At 40.5% G+C, this 26709-nt stretch overlaps 1 protein-coding gene across 6 annotated transcripts in view; it reads left to right on the top strand.

Annotated features, from left to right (window-relative positions):
* The window catches only part of PDLIM5 (PDZ and LIM domain 5), a 219030-nt gene that overhangs the window by 77091 nt on the left and 115230 nt on the right, over positions 1–26709 (top strand). The gene's annotated exons all lie outside the window — the stretch shown is intronic.

Here is a 26709-nt window from a genome sequence, read left to right as displayed (position 1 = left end):
ATTTCTCAGTGGAGTACAGGCTAAGAATCTTTATTATATTTGAGAGTATTCTTTTAAGGTATGATTTGACTTTTCTTAGTATGTCTTTTATCTTTGTTTCCTGGGTAGAAAAATAACATTTTAATATACTCATATGAGGTTCAGATTTTCTGAACTTCCTTTTGTTTTTTAAAGTTACCTGTCCTTAAGTATAAAATAGCTGATGATAATGATGATAATGTGTGAGGCATTTTGAATATCTCAACATTTGAACTACATTGAAATCACCTGGATTGCTTGTTAAAAATACTGATAGGATTCAGAATATCTGCAAGAAAGAACCAAGAATTTTATATATATTCATTAAGTTTTATCAATCAATCCTCACCCGAGAGAGAAAGAGAAACATCAATGTGAGAGAGAACATCGATTGGTTGCCTTCTGTATGCTCCCTGACTGGGACCAAACCCACAACCTACATATGTGCCCTGCCTGGGAATCAAACCTGCAACCTTTTGATATACGGGATGTTGCTCCAACCAACTAAGCCACACCAGCCAGGGCCAAGAACTATTTATATATATAAAAGCCTAAGAGACCACCCAGCTGTCCGACCGTTCGACTGGTAGCTATGATGTGCAATGACCACCAGGGGGAAGACGCTTAATGCACAGGCATGGAAACTTGGAACAAACTATGATGAATCTCAGAGGGAAAGGGGGAGGGTGGGAAAAGATTAACCAAAGATCTTATATGCATACTAGAGGCCTGGTGCACGGATTCGTGCACCAGTGGGGTCCCTCAGCCTGGCCTACAGGGATCGTGTTGAAACCGGCAGTCTGACATCCCCCAAGGGGTCCCGGATTGCAAGAGTGTGCAGGCCAGGCCGAGGGACCCCACCGGTGCACAAATTCGTGCACCAGGCCTCCTCTAGTACTTCAATAAATTCCCTGTGATTATTATGAATTATAAAGTTAGAACCACTGCAGTATCTTGGCTATGGGGAGGAGAAAGAAGGAATGAAGAGAGAGTGATTGAGTGTAGCTTTGAACCTTTAGGTTTATAAGGAAGGTGGCTGTCATTTACCATGTGGCTATGGAAAGTTTTAAACAAGTCTTGTTTTTAATGATTGCAAAAGTATTTCTATTCTATAAAATTTGGAAAACACCTTTTCTCCCCCTAACATCTCAAAGTCTTCCATAAATTATCTTGTGTATTGTAAATCTTTTAAGAGGGGAATAACATGTGGTGCCTTCCAAATGTATTTAGCTATGGCCGCTTTTTTTAATCTCTCCTGGGACTATTTAAAGGATATATACAGGGTAAATTATATGTACTTGTCTGGAGTATCAATTTGGTCTTAAAACTGAATAGTAAACTTTTTTATGAACTTAGACTTACAGATTTACTTGGCTGTATCATGATTTTCTAACCAGTTTCTTTTTTTTCCCCTTGAGAGAAATTCCTTTCAGTGGGACTGTTGAGTCAAAGGTTGTGTAAATTTAAATTTTGATAACTATTAATTATACATTTTAATGCATATAAAAGTAATCAATGTGAAATATAACCTTACTAAAAAGTTGTATTTTGATAGTATCCTTTCTGCCCATAAATGAAAGTACTCATTTTTATTTATGGGTATTTTTACTAAGTATGATTTTGAAAGGGAATCAAGAAGTCAAGAAGCTTAACTTGTGTGAGATATCAACAAAGCAAAACAAATACAGATGATGATGGTCTGTTTCTCAAATTCTAAAGTTGAAGGTTTATGTAGAGTATAAGCTCTTTTCTTGGGCTGTGTATCATTTCTTTCAAACCAGCCTACTTGTTTTCATATTGTGCTCCCTATTTTATGACCCAGGACCCAGTATTTTATTTTCTACTAGAGGCCTGGTGCACTAAATTCATGCACTTGGGGTGGGTCCCTCAGCCCGGCATGCACCCTCTCTCAGTCTGGGAGCCCTTGGGGGATGTCCGACTGCCGGCAGTTGGACAGTTGGACATCCTTAGGGCTGCCATGGAGGCGGGAGAGGCTCCCACCACCGCCACTGTGCTCGCCAGCCATGAGCCCGGCTTCTGGCTGAGCGGCATTCCCCCATGGGAGCGCACTGACAGCCAGGAGCCAGCTCCTGCGTTGAGCGTCTACCCCTTGGTGGTCAGTGCGTATTATAGCAACCTGTTGTTCTGCCGTTTGGTTGATTTGCATATTAGCCTTTTATTATATAGGGTTGAAACCATTTCTAGGTCCCATAAGATGAAAACCAGAGGTTACCCTGTTTGGATACATTTCAAGTTTGATGAGTAATCTGCTGCTGCCTCTTATAAAGATTCTTTTAAGCTACTTAAATACATTAATTTTGTCTTCATATTTCTGAATATCCATGGACCCAAAATACAAGAATTTTAGAATCCTGTTGTAATTCATTGTAATTCTTCTCAAGTTTTTGAATGCTTCTTGTGTTAGGTAATGTCAGCCTTAGTTATTTTTTTGCCTCTGAACTCCTATGACAAGTTTATACCATTTCATTCAGTATTTAAATATACACTAGGAATAACAAGGCAGATTCCATATTTATATACAAATAAACCTAATTAGTTAATAGTCATACCTAATATTGCCTATTAATTAACTAATTACTTCCTGTGTATTAGTTCTATTTCTCCAACCAGACATCTTGAAAGCAAAGACTATGCTTTTTGCATTATTTGTATTTGTATAGTTTTGTGTTAAAATATTTATTAATGTCCAATAAATATTTTATAGGTTTTCCCCCCAAATTGGAATCATTTATTTATTCCACAAATATTTTTTGAGCTCTTGCTAAGTGCCAGGCATTGTTACAGATGCTGGGGACACACCAGTGAACAGAATAGATAAAAATTCCGGCCCTCTTAGTGCTAACTTTTTAGTGAGCAGAGGCATACAAGAAGTAGAAACGTGTAGTAAGTATGTCACATGGAGATAAGTGCTATGGGGAAAAATAAAGCCCGTAATGGAGATAGGAGATGCCAGGGTAGGGAATTGCAATGGAAAACGGAGTGGTCAGGAAAGCCTCAGTGAGAAGGTGATTGGATATCTGGGTCCTAAGTGTCCCAGGCAGATGGAAGAGCCTGTGCAGCAGTGGCCCTGTCAGGGAGGCCAGTGGCCTGGAGCGGAGCAGGTGAGGGCAGACTGGTAAGAAGTGAGGCCAGAGAGGTGGCGGGAAATGGGTGGGACAATGTGTAGGGCCTGTGGGTTACTGTACTATTGTAATCAAATTTCAGTGTTCCTGGGCTTATAAAACAATTGTGAGAAAGACTTGGAGAGTTGCCGTGCTTGGACAGGGTTTGGGAGAGAAATGACTTCATTATTGGAAAGAGGGGCTCAAAGAAGGAGCAGACTAAGCCTGTCCCAGTCTTGAAAGTGGCAGCTCTGCCTTTTCCTGTAGAAACCACTTCTGCGGCATTCCTGCTCACCTCCACCCAAGAATCCCAGGGGGAGAATATAAGAGAGAAAACCCATTTTTGTTTTTTGAAATGAACACTACCAGCAAGTTTGTTTTGTGATTTTTTTTTTGGCATAAATATTGTTATGTATCTATTAAAAAAATCAAGGTGATTACCAGAGGCAAAAGGGGTGGGGTGAGGTAGAAAAGGGTAAAGGGGTGATAAATAGTGATGGAAGGAGACTTGACTTGGGGTGGTGGACACACAACATAAAAACAGATAATGAATTATAGAATTGTACACCTGAAACCTATTTATATATTTTTTAAACCAGTGTCACCCTAGTAAATTCAATAAAAATTACAAAACCTGTCTCTGCTTTAGGTCCAATCTCAGCATCCTAAATAGAATTGAAGAGGGAAACAGTAAAATAAAGATACTTGATTAAGGTTATTTGTAACATTTTTTTCTATCTAGTTTAATTTAGGGATATGTAATAAACCAAACATTATCTCTCTGTGATATCCTAAAACAATAAGACTGACTCACTATACTCTGGATAGCTAATTAATGCAGAGGTTTAGAAGTTTTCATTTTGATTTGTCTTTTATCCTTGAAAAGGATTCGAAAAAAAAAAAATTTCTACAACTGGTACTGATTCTTTTTTTTTTCAGTCCTCATCTGAGGACATGCTGGGGGAGAGAGGGAGAGGGAGGGAAAGGGAGAGAGAGAGAGCGAAACATTGAACTGTTGCCTTCTGTATGTGCCCCGGCCCGGGGTTGGACCTGCAACCCAGGTATGTGCTCCTGATCAGGGACGATGCTGCAACCAACTGAGCCACTCCGGCCAGGCTGGAACTGATTAAGAGTACTACAGTTGACAATGAAAAATTCTATTTGGAATTATTTTTCCTCCTGTGCAAATTAGGCAAATAGCAATGTGTTTATTTTTAAGTATCGAAACTCATTTTACCTATGCTTTTGATTTGAATCAAATTGAATCGTTTAAAAAACTGTATTATTTTGGCTAATAAAAAGAAGAAAATACCTTTTTAAAGCTTTTCTTTCTTCCGCCCTTTCTCTGTTTCTCTGCCTCTCTCTCCTTCCTTCCTTCTTTTCCTTCCTTCCATCTTTCATTTTTGTTTGTTTGTTTTGTTAAGCCTCACCCGGGAATATTTTTCCATTTGACTTTTAGAGAGAGTGGAAGGTAGTAGGAGAGACAGAGAGAGAGAAAAATGGATTCGAGAGAGACATATCGATTGTTTGCCTCCCGCACACACCCTGACCAGGGCTGGGCATTAAGCCTGCAACTGAGGTATGTGCCCTTGACCAGAATCGAACCCAGGACCCTTCAGTCTGCAGGCAGACATTCTATCCTCTGAGCCAAACTAGCGAGGGCACCTTTTTAAAACTTTGATGTCCAACAACTCTGTTAAATATATATTAGAGTTTGCATATATGAGTAAGATTTTTTACTATTTCAATCTATTTCCATAATTCTCCACATGACAGATAAACTTGCTACTAACTTACTCTATGAATTGGGGCAAGTTGTGACCATAAAATGAGGTCATGGGTGATTTCTAACTTCCTTTAAATTTGGATTCTTGTTCTGGTTTCTTAGCTGTAAAATGATAAGTTCCCTAGAGCTTGGTATTAGATCAAACTAACTTAAGTTTGCTTAGTTTGGCTGAGAGAATCAGGAAATTGGACTTTCTTCATTGTAGTTATCTTAAACTGTGCCAGGTTAGCAAAGTGTCTTGTACTGTTCTGCTGACTTTAAGATGAAAGCTTGGTCATATGGATATTCAAAAAGCATGTAATCATTTAAAAATACTTTATATAATTGCTCTTATTTTATATTTTTAAATTAATTCTGTTAGTATCACAGAGAATGAATATAGCTTTTCTAATCTTCCTTGTTTTTTACATTATTGGTATTGGCATATATGTGTTTTGTTCTGTTTTTGTTCCTTAGAATTCATTTAGTGTGCACCTTGTTATGATTGGAAATGAAAGATCTAGAAGGATTGAGTATGTACTCCCCCTTTTCCCTTATCCTTCAAACAACAACAGAGAAAATTGTCAGAGGTCCAATAACTACTACTAATGAATGACAACTTGGAATAATTTAATAGGTACATTTCGTTACGATAAAAAAGAAAAAGTAGCCATTGTACCGACTGAGGCTCTTAGCCATCTTTTGTTTCATTTTAATGATTGCTTAACATTCTATTGCTGTTAGCTTTATGAGTTCAACTGTGTTCTTTCACTAATAGAATAGAGGCTAGACTTCAGAAAGTATTTTAGTTTTTTTAGTCAAAGTTTTCAGCTATATCTGTGATATTTCAATTCATGTGAATTAAAAGATGTTTAGTTCAGTTTTCTTTTCATTGGAGTTAGATGTTATCCCATTTCAAGTTACTTTCCCCCCAGGGTATTTTACATGCTTTTCTAAATGTCTGCTCTACAGTTTAGGTTTTACTGTTTTTTTGTTTGCTTGTTTGTTTGTTTTTTTAGTTTTAGTTTTGGTTTTTAATTCTTCAGTTGGAGGATGACTATTTTTCAGTAGGATTGAGTTTGATTGCATCCTCCCCATTATTAAAATTAGAAGTGCTGCTTAGGAAAGGAGAAGAAGACAAGCACACACTGACATCTCTTTTGTGCAAGACTTTTCACATATATCATTTAATTCTTATATCAGTTCATTCAGGAAGAAGTTAACATGCCCGTTTTTCAGATGAGTACATTATGGCTTTGAGAATTTATGTTATTTGCCTAACAAACCCAGAACAGTTCAAAACCTATGCCCTTCCTACTTTTCCTGTGTAGCAAGGGCCTTAGTGACTGTAGTTTCTTAATAAAATTTGGTAAGATAGACTCTTTGACTCTTGTACTTGTAAGCAACAGCATCTCTGTCCAAAACACACTTTACATTTTCAGCCTTACCTGTCAGTATTCTATAATAAATATTATACCTAAATTATTTTCTATGTGCTTCATAGACCCTATATATTAGAATGAAAGTAAGAGAAAAAAAGGAGGCTTAATAGGCTTGTGGGCCACCAGATAGGAACATTCATTTGGATACTGACTTATGTATATGGCTGCTGACCTTTATCATAATGTCATTTTTTATTTTTCCATCCCAAATTTATAAGCCTATTGACTATATTTGCTAATTTATTTTCAAATTTAAAGTTTAAAGACTTAGTTTTTCAGTAGGCTTCTATCATTGGGTTCCATGAGTAATTAAGGATTCAGGAATTTTTGCTCAATATGACACTGTAGAAAAGAGATTGTCAATCAACAAATCAATCAGCATGTGTAGAAGTATTTATCTGATATCTCTTTTTCTTTTATTCAGTGTGGATAAAAATTTTTGTATGAGGTATGTGCCCTTGACCAGAATTCGAAGAAGAACTTGAAGGCTCATGCTAGTTCATCTTTTTTGATAGTCTGTAGTAATTTGAACATTGCAGATTTGGCAAACATAGGTTGTCAAGGTGGACTTTACATTTTGAAATTTTTCCTTTTGAACTTTGCATCTTGAAAATGTTTGGTTATTTTTTAACATAAAAGTCTTATTCCTCTGAAGGAAAAATTATTTCAATGTGTAATCTTTGGGGAAACAATCCTAGGAAGCATTAAAAAACCTGTTTATTTTTAAAGCTTTATTTTAAAATATTAACATGCACAATTTTTTTCGTATGTGCAGAATTTTTAAGTAAGGCCCCAAAATGGAATATAAGGAAGGAGAATGGTAATAACACTGGCTTTGAAATAAGGCAAACTTGGTGCAAACCTTGATTCCACCACTTTTTAGCTGTGTGACCTTAGGCAAGTTATGTAGCTGACCTTCAGTTAGCCATTTGTATAGTAATAATTACCTTGTAGGGCTATTATAAAGATAAAGTGAAATAGCACATGTAAAGAACCTAGGACATAATAAAGATAAGTTTTCTCTCCTTTCCTCCTACTTCTCTCCTTAATTGATAAGTGAGTATTAATAAGAGTATGCATGTTCAAGTTACTTCCGGAAGACCATATTTATTTTGTTTCTTAGCAACAAAATGGGTGTGACTAGAGGGAAATAGAGAGAAAATGAGAGGGCAGTGTGGTAAGTAGTTATCTGAGAAAGTCAGATGATGATGCAAGTGTTAGAAGAAAGGTGTGTTTAGTGAGTGATTTTGATCATACAATTGTAATTAAAGCTTTTTAAAAGAGTGGTTACAAACATTATGTTTACTGCCTGCTAACTGCTGCTTTCCTTTAAAGTTATTGTCTTATCCAGTGATTTATGGCAGCAAAGAGAAACCAGGACACACCTAGTCTTGTTTGTTTTGCCTATTCCTCTTGTTCTCAGAGGAACCAGGCAGATGTAATTCTCTTTAACTGAGGTTAGTTAATTCAGAAAGACACCCCACCCCACCCCCCAAAAAAGTTTTCTCTCTTACTCTTTCATCCAAATTCATGTCTTTTCCCTTTAATTCCCAGAGTAACATTAAAATCAAGTTAAAATATGGACTTTTGGACTGTGTTTTTAATACTTTTAGAAATTTCTCTTCATCTTTCATCAGCACAGTAATTACTTGAGTTGAAAAATCTCACAATGTTCCCAATTTTTAAAAATTGGACTTTTCCTCTAGATTAACCTTATGACTAGCAATCATAAAGGGTAGATATAATGAGCATGATTTATGATTTCTGCCTTTTAGGAATTTATTCATTGGGATTAGCACAGACAGAAAGTCCTACTGGGCCATCCAAGAGGGCAACACTCCATTCCAATGGAAAGGTTTCCTGGGGGTGCTGAAACTTGGTTCATCTTTGAAAGATGAGGAGGACATCTCAGATGGAGAATACCCCTGAGGGAGTGTGGAGGTGGCCACTCCCCAGCATATGTTGGATTGAGCATGTTGATATTGATCAGTTGGGAATAGAGACAAGAATAAAAGGAAAGTTAGGTTAGAATAGTGCTTTGCAGGGTCTTGGACACTGAAGTAATAAAGATTTTGATCAGAAAAGTGGCATTTTTAGGATGATATTTAGAGAGACTTTGGAAGAAGGTAGAGAGACCCTGGAGACAGGGAGGCTGGTCAGGCAAGTATGCCAGTGACTTGGCTCAGTGTGGGCTTGAAATGGAAAACAGGAGAAATGAGAAAAATTAGAACTTGTGAACAGTAATTCTAAAAGCCACAGTGTGGCTATGAGGGAGGAGCCAAAGATCGTGCAGGTTTTAGCTGCTAGACTCAGGCTGTTCTTTCACTCCCCCCCTGCTCTTCTACTGACTAGTGTCTGGCTTCTCCCCCTGTCTTGTCACTGGAACTACTTCACACTTGCATGTCTCACAAATTCTTCAAACTCAACAAGGTCAGAACTGAGCTCAACACCTTGAATCACCAATTTGCACCTCCTGCTGAATTTATCTTGGTGAATGGCCCACCAGCCACCCCATTAACCAAGATCAGAAACACCCATTCCTTGCCTGAACCTCCCACATTCATCTCTAACCACCTGTTAGGTAGCTTGTATATGTCTTAAAACAGACTGTGAATAGAGTAGAATACATTAGCATGGCTTCAGGCTGTGGTGGTGGGGAGAGACACAGCTCGTAGTCATAATGCCTATATCTTAAACAGAAATGTTTAAGATTAATTTGTTAGCATTTACTAATTGAATACTTGCTGAGCTGATTCATCCATGGGGATAGAAAGGACGTCCTCATTCTTGCCGTCAGGGAGCTCACAGAGTGGACCCCTGGTTTCTAACCTTCAATAAGGACCTTTTAAAAAAAAAAGTCAAATATTTCTTGGGCAAGCCTTCCCCCACCACATTAATAATTGCATTTTTAGTAACTGCAGATTTTACAAATATTGCCATTTTAAATGAAGAGGAAGATTTTTTACATCTACGTACAGGAATCTGCTTTTATTAAAAAATCCAAATATATGCATGATTTAAGCAGATTTTAAACAGAGTTTGCTACATAGATAAATTTGTGGATCACTTGTGAAAACTTAAAACTATGTTACCTGCTTCAGGTGTGGTTCACCAATGGGGAACCACTGGCCAAAAACATTGTAAGCCATCTGAAAGTAGACAGGGAAGCAGAGACAGCCACAGGGAAGGTGAGACTGAGGAGAGACAGCCTGAGGGTGTGGAGGGAACCGGAGCTGGACACAGACAGCAGGACAGCTGGAAGAGGAGAGTAACATGAGAAGATTCTCCTGGTCACGCCTGCTTAATAGATTAAAAGGACCATGATTCCACGCATTGAATTATACCAAATTAACCTTCATTATCATTTTAAGAAAGAAAAAAGTTAAATTTCAGAGATTTAAAATGAGAAGCATGCAGTGTGTCTTTGTATGAAAAGGAATAGCTGAGTAAGGTGTAATGTGAACACTGATTAAGTGGCAAGAAGGTCACGCGTAACTCCTGAAGGGCAGAAATAACGTTCTATTTATTACATTCTCCAGTGCCTACCACCATGGCTTGGACATAGAAGATAATAAATATTCATTACCTTGATTTGTAGAGCATTTAAAAACAAAGTATTTCTGCTTTTGCCTGAGAAATTTAGAAATAATTCACAAGCAGTTTATTAGTGAGATAGAGTGACAGACTGGTCATTCTTGTGTATTTAACGACAGCAGTCTCCTTGGAGTTCCAAATAAAAAATTTTGTTCAGAGCTTTTGAAAGGATTGAAATTCAAGTCATTCCCAACTGTTTCCAGTGGCTGTTGTTGCTATTAAGGGTTTCAGAGACTGAAATAGCTTAGGCTTTATATGAGTTTAAAAGTAAATGGGAGTGATTGTGTAAAGCACATATGTGGCAGAGTATTTACACTGTCAAACTTTGCAGCTTACTTTTTCTTTAATGTATTTTAAAGCCTGCATTTTCATGGTAAGCCAGCTTTATAAACAGGTTTCTCAGTGTCACTAGTCCCAATAATTTCTTTTACCAGCTATGAGCAGTTTTCCTTTGAAATTTAAATGGATATGAAAAATAGTCTTTTGTTCATCTGTTTTTGGGTGTGTATGAATTTTAGTTTCTTGGGTAGTACAGCAAGGCTTCATTTCTGCATTACAACAAAAATCTATGATAATCCTGAATTCAGTGACCTCCCTTACAGTTGAGTCTGCCTTTATCTTGATTGTTTTGGCTGAAGTGTATAGTCCTGTTTTCCCATGTAATTCATCCTGTTACAATGGACATGAGGGACTTTCCAGATTCTTTTGTTTTACTGGAATTATGTTATATGGATTGTGCTTGGAAACAATGGATTATCCATTAGCTCAGAATATTTTTATTATCCTGAGAATATGTTTGGTAACCAAATTATCCTTAAAAGTAAGAAAACATTTTTTGTATTCGAAAAATAGGCTAGTTAACTGCTTTTTTTCAAAGTAGCATTTTAATCTCTTGCCACCCTAGATTATAGAGCAATATCTCTTTTCCAGATTCATAAATTCTCTAATGTTCATTTAGATTTCATTTTCTAATGAGAAGTCTATTCACTCTAGTGAGGCAAAGAATTATCTCCAAGGGATCAAAGTGAATTGTTCCTCTATTGAAACTTTGCTGTGATGTTTTTAATTTTTGCTGTTGTTGTATATTTACAGTGAGATTATTTCAGTAATTGCAGAAAAGAGGTCCTTTTTATTTATTCAAAGAAGCTTATATTGGTTATGAAAATACTCATGTTTCCAAGAAATTTAGATAATAGTTTTTCTTCTGAGATATCTGATGGAAAAACTGTTACAGTTGCTAGGGAAGCTATTTTTGTCTTGTTTCTTAATACACATAGTATGAATTCAGCAAGTAAAGCGTATTAAAAATAAATTAGCATTTTAAATTCTTACTCTAACAAGTTACTGAGCTAGGAACTTTATATTCTTTAGTCATTTAACCTTCATAGCAATCATTGTGGCAGAAATTATCACCCCACTTCACAGAGAGGTCAAGTAAGTACTTCAGAGTCATACAACTTGCAAGTAAGTGAGCCAGAATTCAAGCTCAGGTCTGCTTCCCTCCTAACATAATGGTTTTTCTACAATATCACATTGTCTCTTTAAATAAAGGAATTAAAAATATTTTTATTGTGTAGTCATTGTAATGCCTTTGTCTAAAAGTTCATTTTGCTCTTCCTAATACACCACAAAAGAATTTTTACCATTAAGTTTGTTCCATAGGAGGCAGAGCAAGAGGCAGCTATGGAGACATTTGTTTGCTATTCCAGTAATTTCAAATGCCATGGAAAATACTAGCAAGAAGGCAATGAATGCTCTGAAAAATTTGCTGTTTTCAAAGCTCACAAAATATTCCAGCAGTAATATTACCTCATTCATTCCTTTAGCAGCGCCAATATATGCATTCTCTGGGTAAATTAAAGCAGCTTTAAAAGTAACTTCATCTGTAAAACTGTTTTGCAGTTGAATTAAAATGCATGGCCAAATTCAAGTATAGAGAACAGACTTCATATTTTCATAGCATTTTAGAGTTTGAAGCAACTCCAACTATCAACCAGTAGAGCTCTTAGTCCATCCATCTATGCCATTTGTCTGTATTTATACTTGGAAATTTCTTCTTGACCTGTGTAAAAACATACTGACAGTGACAGCTCTGTGACCATAGTGACACTGGGACTGGAGTTGTGCAGCAGAGGAGAAAAGGCAGAACAGACAGGTATTAACCTACGAGTTTATTAACCTTCTCACCTGACATGCGTGCTCCCTGCTGTATACTTCTCTCTCTCTCTCTCTCTCTCTCTCTCTCTTTCTCTCTCTCTCTCTCCTCTCTCTCAATATTTTTTTGATATATTTTTATTGATTTCAGAGAGGGAGAGAAAGGGAAAGAGAGATAGAAACATCAGTGATGAGAGAGAATCATTGATTGGCTGCCTCCTGCATGCCCCACACTGGGGATCGAGCCCACAACGTGGGCATGTGCCCTGACTGGGAATTGAACCTTGACCTCCTGGTCCATAGATGGATGCTCAACCACTGAGCCATGCCAGCCTACTCCTACATGCGAGCTGTACTCTTCTTCATCTATTGGTGGTCTAATTACAATGTTCTTTTAGGTATCTTATGCTGAGAGTGCGAAATATGCTGGATTTAGTGGTAAATTGGTTTCTAGCAAATACCGTGAATGTTAAACCAATATGTTTTCTCTTACCTTCTCCTACTTTCTTTAAGTTGCTCATTTTCCTTTATACCTTTCTTTCTTTCTTTCTTTAGAGCATTGAAACCCTTCCACTTTAAAGTCTCAAAAATGTCCTCTCCAAATGATACATGTCTGGAGCTTGAATAAACCATATGTAATTGATTTACATATAATAGAAAAAAATATTTGTTAATTTCAGTGAACATAGAGACCTAGAGACCTTAAAAATATGAAGTACAGCCATCCCTCCTCTCATTTTCCCCAAACATACACAGGTGGGATGAATGTGATGGCAGGAAGGAGTAGAGTAGCATTGTTCAGTCACCTGAAGTTTGACGTTCTAAAAAGGAAGACTTTTTTAGACTAAGGATAGTGAGAAAGTTTGTCAGGATCTGAGAGAAGGGAGAGCCTAGTTCAGAATGATCCCATGCTTACATCCATAGCAAGTTAAAAGTTAGTACAGAAAGTACTCAGTTTTCCCAAGAATCAAATGAGATGAGCTGGGCTGGAGGTTGGGATAAAGCACAAATTAAGAAGATTGAAAGTATTGTAAAAACCTTGGCAATATATAAATGAGTCACAAGAGGTACTGAATTTTCTGTGAATATATATATATATCATTCATATCCCCCAATTTCCTTTGTAATTCCTCCTGAAAAGGAATTATCCTATATAACAAAAGCCCAGTGACCATAATGGCAGTACGACCCCTCGACCGGTCACACACAGAGGGTGTCCCGCGGTGGGGGTGGGGCCAGCAAGTGGGCGGGACCAGCTGACCTCTTGGTCCCTTTCCCCAGCCAACAGGCTCCCATCACCTGATGGCAAACAGGGACCCAGGGGTGGGGGATGCGGGCGGTGCTAGGCCAAGGCCCCTGCACTGCTGGTCACCCCACACACAGAGGGCAACCTGCGGCGGGGGTGGGGCCAGCAAGCAGGCGGGACCAGCCGACCTCTTGGTCCCTCCCCCTGGCTGGCAGGCTCCAATCGCCTGATGGCAAACAGGGACCCGGGGGTGGGTTGCGGGGGATATGGGTGCTGCCAGGCCAAGGCCCCCACTCCACTGGTCACCCCATACACAGAGAGTGACCCATGGCGGGGACGGGGGCCACAAGCGGGCGGGACTGGCCGACCTCTCGGTTCCTTCTCCCCCTGCTCGGCTGTCAGGCTCCGATCGCCGATGGCAAACTGGGAACCTGGGTGGGTGGTGGTGGTGGATGGGGCTGGCTGCTGGCACCCAGGGAAGATGGCCCTTATCGCAGGCTAGGCCTAGGGACCCTAGGGACCGTACCCGGGCACGAATTTCATGCGCTGGGCCTCTAGTTTAACTGTAATGGTGTGCCAGTAACTGTGCTAGGACCAGGGAATAAGCATCTAATGGGAAGAAACAGACATTTTCATTTATTTATTTTTATTTACTTTTTTCTTGTTGTTAATCCTCACCTGAGGATATTTTTCCATTGATTTTTAGAGAGAGTGGAATGGAGGGAAGGAAGGAAAAGAGAGAGAGAGAAACAATGATGTGAGAGAGACACATCAATTGGTTGCCTCCCGCACTTGCCCCAAATGAGGCTGGGGATCAAACCTGCAACCCAGGTTTGTTCCCTTGACTGAGAATTGAAACTGAGACCCTTTGGTGCGAAGGTCGATGCTCTGTCCACTGAGCCACACTGGCCAGGGAAGAAGCATACATTTTTATAGTACAGGTTCGTGTGGTTGGCCAGCTGACCCTGCCCCTGATCAGGGTGGGGGGGCCGATCTGGGGTGGGACCGGGCAGGGAGAGGGGCTGCAGGAGGTTGGCCGGCCAGCCCTGCCTCCTATTGAGGTGGGTGGCCAGGGGGAGGGGCTACAGGCCGATCAGGATGGTGGGGGCCCATCAGGGGCGTGGCTGGCTGGGGGGAGGTGCTGCAGGAGATTGGCTGGCCAGCCCTGCCCCCTATTGGGGTGGGGGTGTGATCAGGGGTGGGATGGCCAGGGAGAGGGACTGCAGGAGGTTCGCCCGCCGCCCAGCCCTGCTTCCTATTGCGATCAGGGGTGGGCCGGCCAGGGGGAGGGGCTGCGGGCCTATCATGGTGGGGCGGGCTGATGGGGGAGCTGGCGGTGGGGGGGGGGAGGAAGGGAGCGTTTGGCCGGCAGGCCCGGCTCTTTTTTTTTTTTGCAGTCTTGGCTCTTTTTTTTTTTTTAAATATATTTCATTGATTTTTTACATAGAGGAAGAGAGAGGGATAGAGAGTTAGAAACATCGATGAGAGAGAAACACCGATCAGCTGCCTCTTGCACACCCCCTACTGGGGATGTGCCCACAACCAAGGTACATGCCCTTGACCAGAATCGAACCTGGGACCTTTCAGTCCGCAGGCCAATGCTCTATCCACTGAGACAAGCCGTTTTCGGCCAGTCCTGGCTCTTGATTGGGATGGGAAAGTCTGATCAGGGGCAGGCCGGCAGGGGGAAGGGACCACAAGGTTGGCCGTTAGCCCCACCCCCTGATCGGGCTGGTTCACCGGCCACAGTGGGTGTCATAGCGACTGGTTGTTAGGTCGTTATGGCCGAGAGGTGCTCCATGCACCTCCTGGTGACCGGTCGTTTGATCGTTTTGGTTGTGACACCTCTTGGCCTTTTATTATTATGACTAGAGGCCCGATGCACGAATTTCGGCCTGTGACCTCTCACACTCCGGGACCCCCCCCAGGGTTTGGGCCTAAGCAGGAACTCAGACATCCCTCTCGCAGTCTGGGACTCTCGCAGTCCAGGACCTCTTGCTCCTTACCTACCGCCTACTGTGGAGGTGGGAGAGGCTCACGCCACCTCCGCTGTGCTTGCCAGCCATGAGCCCGGCTTCTGGCTGAGCAGGGGCAGGGGTTAGGGGGAGATTGTGGCTCAACCAGAAACCAGGCTCGCTGCTTCTTAGCGCTGGTCCCGCCCCCCGCCCACTGGTGTGTGTGTGGGGGGGCGATCTGGGGCCAGGCCAGCTGGGGGAGGGGCTATGGGAGGTTGAGACACCGTGGTCGCACCCTGTCCAGCCTCTGTGGAGGCTCCAGCACCGTGCTGCCCCCTGTCTCCCCCGCCCCCCACCTCTGCGGAGGCATGGTGCCAGGACCAGGCCGCGCCACTGCCTCTATGGCTGCCTCTACCGAAGGAGCGGGACCGCACAGCCCCCTCTCCCGCCACCTCTGCAGAAGGGGCTGTGGCACCCCCTCTCCCACCACCTCTGTGGAAGGGGCCGAGGCGATGGGACCTCCGGGCAGCTTTGTGGTCTATCCAGTCTAATTAACATATTATCCTTTTTTTAGTGTATATATATATATAAACAGATTTAATAATAATAATAGTTCATATTTATGGAACAGGTAGTAGGTGTCAGACATTCTTTTAAATGCTTTACATATGACTCATTTAATCCTTTCAAGAACTCTGTGAAGTATGGATGCTTTTACCAGTCTCCTATGAAAGATAAAGATAAGGAAGTGAAGGGAAACAATACCTAAGGTCACCCACCTGGATGACGAGCCCAGGTATTCTGGCTGAGCTACTGTGTGTAGGGCGGAGACAGGAGACCAGGGAGGAGACTATTTCACAACTGTGGGTGGGAACTGAGGAAGCCCTGGGCTAGGACAGAGTTGGGGTGGAGGAGTGAGAGTTCTGATGAAGGCTGAAGGTTCCAAAACTGGTTGAGTAACTTTCTGTTGAGCAGCTGTGCTGATCCATGTCTTACTCCCTCCTTTCTATTGCTTATCTCCATTGAAAACTCTGTCCTTTCCTTTTGTTTAGTTTCTCTCTCTCCTCCTCTCCTATTAGTAACACTTATTTACTCATTCTTTTAACACATATTTATCTGGTTTTTAGTTGGTGTGAGTCTGCATTAGTGTAATTACAGAAAAAAAAAAGACATAGTTCTTGCCTTAAAGGAGAGATTTGATGTAGTATGACGAGTAAGATTAAATATAGAACCTGTAATTCAAGTCAGCGTGAGAGAGGTCAGAGAAACGATACAAGCTTCTGGGAGAGCTGTGTTCATTTGACCGTATACTTCATCTTCCATTTGTATTTCTAAAGCTATTTGAGGTAATTCAGCTGGGCCGTTGAGATTTACCGCTCCTAAAGGTTGGAGCTGGGTCCCCCAGTGTTCTCTAACACACACACCACATACCCCTTCCAGATTCCCCAACATTGTGGCCTTAAGAGAAAAAAAATCTCATTAATGTAAAATGTCACTCACATTTGCTGCTGTCTATAAATTCCTAAGGGCAAAGGCCATACCTATCTATGTACAGTAGTATGTCCTGGCCTTTTCTATAGCCTTGCCTCAGGGTGTGTGCAAAACTTTTTGTTGAAAACTGCATCTGAGAGTGAAAGTTTACTTAAATACTTGTACCAATAATTAGCACATGAAAGCACACAAAAGTTCAGAAATGAGTTAGGCTTTGAACACAAGTTTGTGATGCTAAATAATAAATACTACACTAAGTCATAGCTGCTGATTGGTAAGAACAGCTTTGTGGGGCCGCCCCACATGCCATGTCCCTCTCTGGGGAGCCGTACTTCAATGCCTACATTTTTAGACCTTGATTATATGTCCACTAGTGGCCTGGTGCATGAAATTCGTGCATGGGGGGGGGGTGTCCCTCAGCCCAGCCTGCATCCTCTCCAATCCAGGACTGCTGGCTCCCAACTGCTCACCTGCCTGCCTTCCTTCCTGATTGCCCCTAATCGCTTCTGCCTGCCAGCCTGATCACCCCCTAACCACTCCCCTGCCAGCCTGATTGTTGCCTAACTGCTCCCCTGCCAGCCTGTTTGCCCCTAACTGCCCTCCCCTGCAGGCCTGGTCATCCCCAACTGCTCTCCCCTGCAGCCTGGGTCCCCCCCAACTGCCCTTCCCTGCTGGCCTGGTTATCCCTAACTGCCCTCCCCTGCAGGCTTGATCACCCCCAACTGCCCTCCCTTTCAGGCCTGGTCCCTCCCAACTGCCCTCCCCTGCTGGCCTGGTCGCCCAGAACTGCCCTCCCTTGCAGGCCTGGTCCCTCCCAACTGCCCTCCCCTGCTGGCCATTTTGTGGTGGCTATCTTGTGTCCACATGGGAGCAGGATCTTTGACCACATAGGGCAGCCATCTTGTGTGTTGGAGTGACAGTCAGTTTGCATATTACTCTTTTATTAGATAGGATAGAGGCCTGGTGCATGGGTGGGTCCGGCTGGTTTGCCCTGAAGGGTGTCCCGGATCAGGGTGGGGGTTCCCTTGGAGCATGGGACAGCCTGGGCGAGGGGCCTGTGGTAGTTTGCAGGCCGGCTACGCCCCCTGGCGACCCAAGCGGAGGCCTTATTTATTTATTTATTTATCTATCTATCTATCTTCTATAATTGAAACTTTGTAGCCTTGAGCCAGAGCCAAGCCTCCTGCTTGCTCCGTGGCCGCAGCCATTTTTGTTGGGATTTATTTATCTCCTATAATTGAAACTTTGTAGCCTCGAGCAGAGGCCAAGGCAGGCCAGGGCTGCAGAAGCTTGGCTTCCTCCATCGCTGGGGGCAACTCAAGCCTCCTGCTCTCTACAGCTCCGTGGCTGCCACCATTTTTGTTGGGATTTATTTATCTTCTATAATTGAAACTTTGTAGCCTTGAGTCTAGGCCTGGGCCGGCCAGGGCGGCAGGGAAGCTTGGCTTCCTCCATTGCCGGGGAAACCCAAGCCTCCTACTTGCTGCAGCCATCTTGGTTGGGTTAATTTTCATACTCACTCCTGATTGGCTGGTGGGCATGGCTTGTGGGTATAGCAGAGTGCTGGTTAATTTGCATATTACTCTTTTATTAGATAGGATTACTAGCTGGGGAGTGAGGTAATTTATTCTCTTTCCTACTGCCTCTGTGCATTGTGAGAACAGAACTTCATTCACAGCTTCTCTGCCCACCTGAGAGGGGCTGATGTACAATACAACTTCTGCCCATCCAGATCAGCTCCTCTCCTGGGAGTTGGAGTCTGTGCCTCATTGGTCCTAATTTGATAGTCAGTTAGCCACATTTACCAACGAGGGAATAAACTGTTTCATAGTAGGGTTATAGTCTCTTGAATTCCACTTCTTCACCTTCTCTCTTCAGGTGTGGCAGGTGTGTGGGCAGGGGAGAGGCCTGCTGTTCTCTCTCACTTCTTGTTTCTTTTTTTATCTATTGTTTTGATAAGTGAATGGAGTCAAGAAGATGGAATTTAAAACAAGAGAGTCCTCTCTTTGCTCCAACACAAAACAGAAGCCCTGCATTTTGGGCCTTAAAGGGGGCTTGCACTTATAAAGGTCTTACATTTACTTCTCACTTACCAACCAGTCTTTGGTAGGTCGTAGCCCTTCAGAGGAGATTTTGGTGACACACCTACCTTCTAGGTGAGAGGAGGTTTGGGGCTGATGTGTCTCTTTGGGTTAAAAGAAGAAATCGTTGTGCTTCGATAGTTACACACTGACTAAAGCAGTGATGGCGAACCTATGACACGCGTGTCAGCACTGGCACGCGTAGCCATTTTTGATGACACGAGGCTGCTGAGGCGGCCGCATGCCGAGGATGAAACATTTGCTGCTCCTGAGGATGAAACATTTGCGAAATAATGTTTTTTCCTCAAAGTGACACACTACCCGAGTTATGCTCAGTTTTTTGGCGAAGTTTGACACACCAAGCTCAAAAAGGTTGCCCATCACTGGACTAAAGCAATATTTCACTTGTTGGGTAATGAGTCTTTTTCCTTTCTTTTGTTAAATCACTCACCCTAATTTTATAATTCCAACTTTTTCCAATGGTATAAAATATCTTTATTTTGTGTATTTAATAGGTTAAGAGTGAATGGTACCTTTTCTGAGGCTACTGTAATTTTAATTTTAGCCTAAGTTAGTGAAATAAATGAGAAAAATCATTAAAAGAGGAAAAACTATTTGTCTTTCTTAGAAACAAAGCTTAATGGTGACAAGTTCTAATTTTATTATGTATTTACTGGGGCACAAGGTACATTTTGGCAGTTCATGTCACTGTGAAGAAAGAAATAGGTGATATTTTCCACATTGAGAAAATGCAAAAAACAGACATTTGCTTGTAGAATGGCTGCCCCACATATATTCATTAATAGTTATTGCTAATATCTGTATACTAGAGGCCCGATGCACAAAATTCGTACAAGGGGCTCGGCTCTCGCAGCTGCAGTTTCGTCAGGAAGGTTGTCCGGAAGGATGTCCGGAAGGTCATTCGGCTGCCTGGTCTAATTAGCAAATTATGCTTTTATTATTATAGATAGATATCAAAGTGCTTTGAATACACTCATCAAATCCTTTCAACGCTGTTTTGGTACGTAAGCATTTCCTGTGTAAGATGTAACAAACTACCGGCAAACTGGATTACTTAAAACAATGGAAATTTATTCTCTCTCAGTTTGGGAGGCCAGAAGTCTGAACTCAAGGTGGCAGAAAGGCTGCACTCCTTTGGAAGCTCTAAGGAATAATCCTTCCTTTCCCCTTCCAGCTTCTGGTGGCTGTAAAATGCTGTGGGCATTCCTCGAAGCTGTGTCACTCCAGGATTAGCCTTCATAGTTACTTAATCTCCTCTTCATGAATGTCTGTGTCTTCTCCACTTCCGTCTCTTTAAGGAGATTGGTCCTTGGCTTTAGGGTCTACTCTACATCCAGGATGATCTCATCTCAAGATCTTTAACTAATAGGTAATATTCACAGGATTTGGGTATTAGGTCATGAACATATCTTTTTGGGGAGCACTATTCAACCCACTACAAGTACATACTCTTATCACCCCCATTTTCCAGGGAGACATTAAGTGGCGAATCTTAAGTACAGGAGCTGTGCCTCTCTACCACCACTCTGTGATGTCATGCTGATTTATTCAGCTCTATTTGTAAATGGTCTGTTTTGAGGAATTACTTGTATATTTAGTCATTTCACTAGGAATGGACTCACACCTGCTAAGTTTTTTCTACTTACTGCATAGTGTGTGTGTTGGGAAGGATATGCATAGGATTCATTGATGAATTTTCTTGGTGCACACACAGGCATTACTTGGCCGTGGTTAACTCCAGTGGAAGAAAAGGCAGCTCACTGCTTTGACAGCAGGGGTGGTCTTGTAATCTGGGTCAGTGGAACCAACCAGAAACATCAGAATTCTAATCCTTACTTCATCATTTACTGGCTCTAGGAGTATGAGCAACTTATTTCAATTCTTAGAACTTCTGTTTATTTACTGATAAATTAGGGATCCCTATTTTGTAGAGCAGTTAGATTACTTGAAAATGTTAAATCTGAACATTTAATAAGTAAGTTAAAAAATAATTCCTATGTCTATGAATTTCTTCAGGCTTATTTTGGCATCTTTAACTAGTAATAAAAGTTATACTTTTAAAACAATTCTCATATCACAAATGATGAAGCTTGTTCCTTTAAAAAATTTATTGGTCAGCATCTTTCATTATCCATGTACATATATGGTATCTTTTTAAAGCTCAAATAATATTTACTTTGCCTGTCTGTGTTATCTCCTTCAACACACGTTGGTTTTATTGTTTGTGTATTTTTTTTTTTTTAAAAAGGATCACTCCTTTTACCAAGTGCCATACACATATACCAAACAGGGAAAAATTATCCGAAAGAATGTTATATCTCATCATCATAGTTCCAGAATTTGTCAGTGATACATAGCTCCTTTTTAAGGAGACATTCTAATTAAGGTTGGTCACTGTTTCTTTTAAAGAGCATTGTGTTCCGATTCTGAATAGTATTTTCTAGACAGGAAACATGACCATCCTTCATTTTATTGTCCTTTATAGCAGATGTTTGTAGAGAGAACTGGATGTTGATAAAACAAATTGCCCCAGTCTAGTTGTTCTTACTTATTCTTGTTTGTCTTTCATGGTTGCATACGACTATTGGATAACGTGATGGTAGTCGGATATAGTTTCACCTTTTTTTTTTTTTTGACATTTGAATATATTTTTATTATTAGGAAGTGAATTTGACATTATTGAGAAATCTACCATCTTTTAAAAAATTTATCTTTATTGTTGAAAGTATTACCGTACATATATCCCCCGACCCCTGCCACCTTCCCTTTGTGATTTGACAGTCTGTTGCATGCTTCTATGTCTCTGGATCTGTTTTGTTCATCAGTTTATTTTGTTCATAGGATTCCACACATGAATGAGATCATGTGATACTTGTCTTTTTCTGACTGACTTATTTTGCTTAGCATAATACTTTCCAGGTATTATCATCTACTTTTTAATGGAAGGCCTGATTCCTCCCCCCCCCCCCCCCCACACACACACATATTGTCTTCTCTTATCCTATTAAATTAGTCAACTGAAAAAAATAAAAAATGTATGTTTTAGAAAACTTTTTTGTAATATGTCATTTCTTGACATTTAATAAAAACTCTTAAGACTCATCTTAATGTAATTTATTTTATTTTTGAGTACACGGAAGATAGAATTTATTCTTGTATTATTATTTATTGTACTAGAGGCCTGGTGCACGGATTCATGCATCAGTGGGGTCCCTTGGCCTGGCCTGTGGGGATCAGGCCAAAATCGGCTCTCCAACATCTCCTGAGGGGTCCCGGATTGTGAGAGGGCCCAGGCTAGGCCGAGAGACCCCACCTGTGCATGATCAGGGCCGGGGAGGGACTGCGGGAGGGCTCCAGGGCGTGTCCGGGGAGGGACTGCGGGAGGACATCCAGTTCTCTCTACAAACATCTGCTATAAAGGACAATAAAATGAAGGATGGTCATGTTTCCTGTCTGGAACCCAGCAGCAAGCTAACCTACCAGTCAGAGCATCTGCCCCCTGGTGATCAGTGTGCATCATAGTGACTGGTCAAATGGTCAAATGAACAGTTGGACACTTAGCATATTCGGCTTTTATTATATAGGACTAAAGGCCTGATGCACGAAATTCGTGCAAGAGTAGGCCTTCCTTCCCCCGACTGCCGGCACTGCCAGCCTGGGACCCGGGCTTCCCTCGCAGCCTGGGCTTTTATTATTATAGATTATTTTCTTTTTTTTTGTCTCACTATTTTTTAAATTTAAATTCTTTATTGTTTAAAGTATTACATATATCTCCTTTTCCCCCATTGGCCTTTCCTTGGCCACTGCCACCCCCCAGCACATGCCCTCACCCTCCTACTGTCTGTGTCTGTTGGTTATGCTTATATGCATGCATACAAGTCCTTTGGTTGATCTCTAATCCCCCCACCCCCACCTTCCCGCTGAGGTTTGATGGGCTGTTTGATGCTTCTATACTTCTGGATCTATTTTTGTCCATCAGTTTATGTTGTTCATTGTATTCCACAAATGAGTGAGATCATATGATATTTTTTTTTCTCTCTGGGTCCATCCATGCTGTTGTGAATGGTAAGAGTTCTTTCTTTTTTACAGCAGCATAGTATTCCATTGTATAGATGTACCACTGTTTTTTAATCCACTCATCTGCTGATGGGCACTTAGGCTGTTTCCAAATCTTAGCTATTGTAAATTGTGCTGTTATGAACATAGGGGTGCATATATCCTTTCTGATTGGTGTTTCTTGTTTCTTGGGATATAGTCCTAGAGGTGGGATCACTGGGTCAAATGGGAGTTCCATTTTTAATTTTCTGAGGAAATTCCATACTGTTTTCCACAGTGGCGGCACCAGTCTGCATTCCCACCAGCAGTGCATGAGGGTTCCTTTTTCTCTGCATCCTTGCCAGCACTTGTCGTTTTTGAGGATAGCCATTCTGACAGGTGTGAGATGGTACTTCATTGTTGTTTTGATTTGCATCTCTCAGATGATTAGTGACTTTGAGCATATTTTCATGTCTCTTGGCCTTCTGTATGTCCACTTTCGAAAAGTGTCTATTTAGGTCCTTTGCCCATTTTTTTGATTGGATTGTTTATCTTCCTTTTGATAAGTTGTATGAGTTTTCTGTAAGTTTTGGAGTTAATGTAATTTATTTTAAATGGAGCTGTTGGTTACATAATGCAAAAGCCTGTGAAGTTGTAAGCCCAATTCAGTAGTATTTATAGATATTTGTTTTCTCCTTTTGCACATATAATACAAATGATGGATGCAAAATTTGCTTTGTTCATTGGCATTTATGATGTTTTAAGAAGAATATATTGTCACAGAAGTGAATACAGTGATGGATTTTTAAAAGTATCCTGACCTAAATGATATTGCATTACTAACTGCCCCTTACTGTTAACTTCCTCCTGGAGTAGAAAATGATTTATTCTTACAACAACCCATTTAAACACCAGGACCTCCACATCCATGTGCATATACTCACATTTCTATTCAAAGAAGAATAATTTAAAATTGAAAATAACAATGTAGAAAAAAGAAGATAAACTTTACCTAGAGAAGTACATATACTAGTAAGTAGTATTTTTCCTCTTTGTATTTACTTTTTTTTTTTTTTTTTAATATCAAACAAAAGCTATTTGGAAATCTTTGGAAGGCTCTGTGAAAAGGTCCCAGACATGTTCTGTTTCCTGATACTGTTACTCTTTAGGGAAATACTGTGTTTGTTTATATTATACTAAATATAAACAATTAATAGATAATTAATAGATGCTTTGAGACATATGTATATGTAGGTGTTCTTGATTTTTATAACATCCCAGGTATAATTTGAAGTAACTTTTAAAATATAAAGCTAATTTTAATCTATAGTAAGAGGTATGAAAACATCAGCCATGTCAAATTTTTAAACTTTAATATGTTAGTGTACATATTATAATTTTTACTTAATATATTCAACTCTAATATTCCTTTTGGCAACAGGCCATTCTTTTAAAAAATTTTAGTGGATTTAAGTTATTAGAAATCACATCTGGGTTATTCTGTTGTTATCTCAATTAGCATAATACCATCTAGGTATATAGTTAACTGTTAGTGATTTTAGGCTTAAGAAGTAAAAGCATTTATCTAAAGTTGGTGGTAAAACTTGTTATCCCAAAAACTTCAGGGCATGGCTAATTCTGAATACCTGAAATTTCTAATTAAATAATCATTGAATACCTCAATTCTTTAAAATCATTACTCAATTCTTTAACATTTTCATAAAAGTCTTTCAAAAATTTTTTTTGGTATTAGTTTCCCATTGCTGCTATAACAAATTACTGCACATGTAGTAGCAGAAAAACCCTCACAAATGTATTATCCTATAATTCTGGAGGTCAGAAGTCCAAAAAGAGTCTCAGTGAGCTGAAATTAAGGTGTCTGCAGGGTTGTCTTCCTTTCTGGAGACTCCCTGGGAGAATCTGTTCTGCCTTTCTCACCTGCCAGAGACTGCCTGTTTTCTTTGGCTCCCCTTCTTTTCATCTTCAAAGGTGGCAAATGCTATGGAGTCTGTCACATCACATCATTCTAACATTTTAGGACCCTTATCATTACATTGGGCCCACTGGATAACCCAGGATAACCTCCCTATTTTAAGGTCATCTGATTAGCAGTTTAAATTCCATTTTAAAGTACCTTAATTTCTCACTGCCATATAATTTAGCATTATTTATAAATCTGGAGATTAGGAAAGGGACATCTTTGGGAGGCCATTATTCTGCCTACCACACTTTGCCTTCTTAAAGTGTTGAATTATATATACTGAACTGACTGCAGCTATGTAGATTGCCTGAGATAGGAGGACTTACTTTATCACCATATATTACCCAGGAGTGAAATTAAATGTCGCTTCAGGGTTTCCTCTCAGCGTGTTTGGTGGGCCTTCTTTGTGGCTCTCTTGTATTTTTTGTAGGTTACTATACTTCTACAAACACAGTACAGATTTTCTATACCAGAGTCATTAAGGGCTATTGTTGGGATGAAGATCAGTGTTTGACACCGCTTCTCACTCCTGAGAAGTAATCTTTTAGCTGTTTACTGTCTTTATTACCTAAAAAAAGGCTCTTCCCATCTTAAATCTCTCACTGTTACCACAGTTGATATGTCCGACTCCTGGTCACTTAGGGTGACAGTTTTTTGAAACATCTGACCTTAATTAGATTCTGGTCTTGCCCTAGTCTTTTTGATGTTTGCTGCACCACCCTTCATTCTTCACACCTTTTTCTTTATACAAGAGTACTTTTTTTTTTTTTAAGATGAAGAAATGGAAGTTTGAGCAACTACACAAGGTTATTCATCAGTGGCTGTTTCAGAGTTGAACCCAGGTTACTTAATCCAGGAGAGCCCATGCTTATCACTCGACTGAATTGCTATCCAACATTCATTTCAAGCCCTGAGCCTTTTCTTTTGAAATCCATTTATTTTAACATTTTAATAAAGAGGCCTTTGCAACTGGAAGGGAGACCCTTACATTGAATGTAAATTACATTAATGCCAGGAAGATAGTAAAATGGAATACTTTTCACTCTACTGGACCCCTTTGGAGGGAGCCCAAGGGATAATGCCTATGTTTTAGTAGATGCAGTAGAAACAGTTCACATACACCCGATTTTCATTTTAGGAGGAGATAAAGAATTGGGCTGTTTTCATGACCTTCTAAGGGAAGATAAGAGAGGAAATGGAAGGGTGAACCAAAAGACATCAGGATTTAAAGTGCCTGTTTACTCCCTGTGAGTCACTCACATTATTCTGCTTTAAAAACACGTTAGGAATTCATCTAATCTTCTTCGTGGCACACCCACTTCCTTGTAAGCCTAGTATAGTTCATGGATAAAGTGGTCTTACTCCTCTCACCACTTTTGCTATGCAGTCACCTTGCCAGCGGTGATTTGATGTCCTGCTACTGGCCAAATTCTTCCTGTTCTCAGTTTCTTCCTTACACAAATAGTGCCTGACTAACAAATATTTCACCAAATCCTAAACTTTCCATTGCCTTAGCAATGTTTCTGTGAGCTGAAAAAGCCATCAAAGGTACTAAGTACATAATGGTGCTCATTTTGTCCTTTAATTCGTGTTTTTCTTTAATTGGCTGCTCTTCTTAGTTTTCTACATTCTTGGTTTTCACAAATAATTATTTGCAGAAAACATACCTTTTATACATATTTGTTCTGTCCTAAAGTTTAGGACACTTTATTTGTATGCCAGTACTCTGGGGCATTGTGCCTGCAAGCTTCATATTCTTATGTGCATACAGTACGGGGATTTTTTTATTGAGTAATATATGGTT

This window comes from Eptesicus fuscus, chromosome 2 (assembly GCF_027574615.1).
Source record: "Eptesicus fuscus isolate TK198812 chromosome 2, DD_ASM_mEF_20220401, whole genome shotgun sequence".
Lineage (NCBI taxonomy): Eukaryota > Metazoa > Chordata > Mammalia > Chiroptera > Vespertilionidae > Eptesicus > Eptesicus fuscus.
The sequence above is the reverse complement of the archived record's forward strand: the minus strand, read 5'-3'. Positions and strand labels throughout refer to the sequence as shown.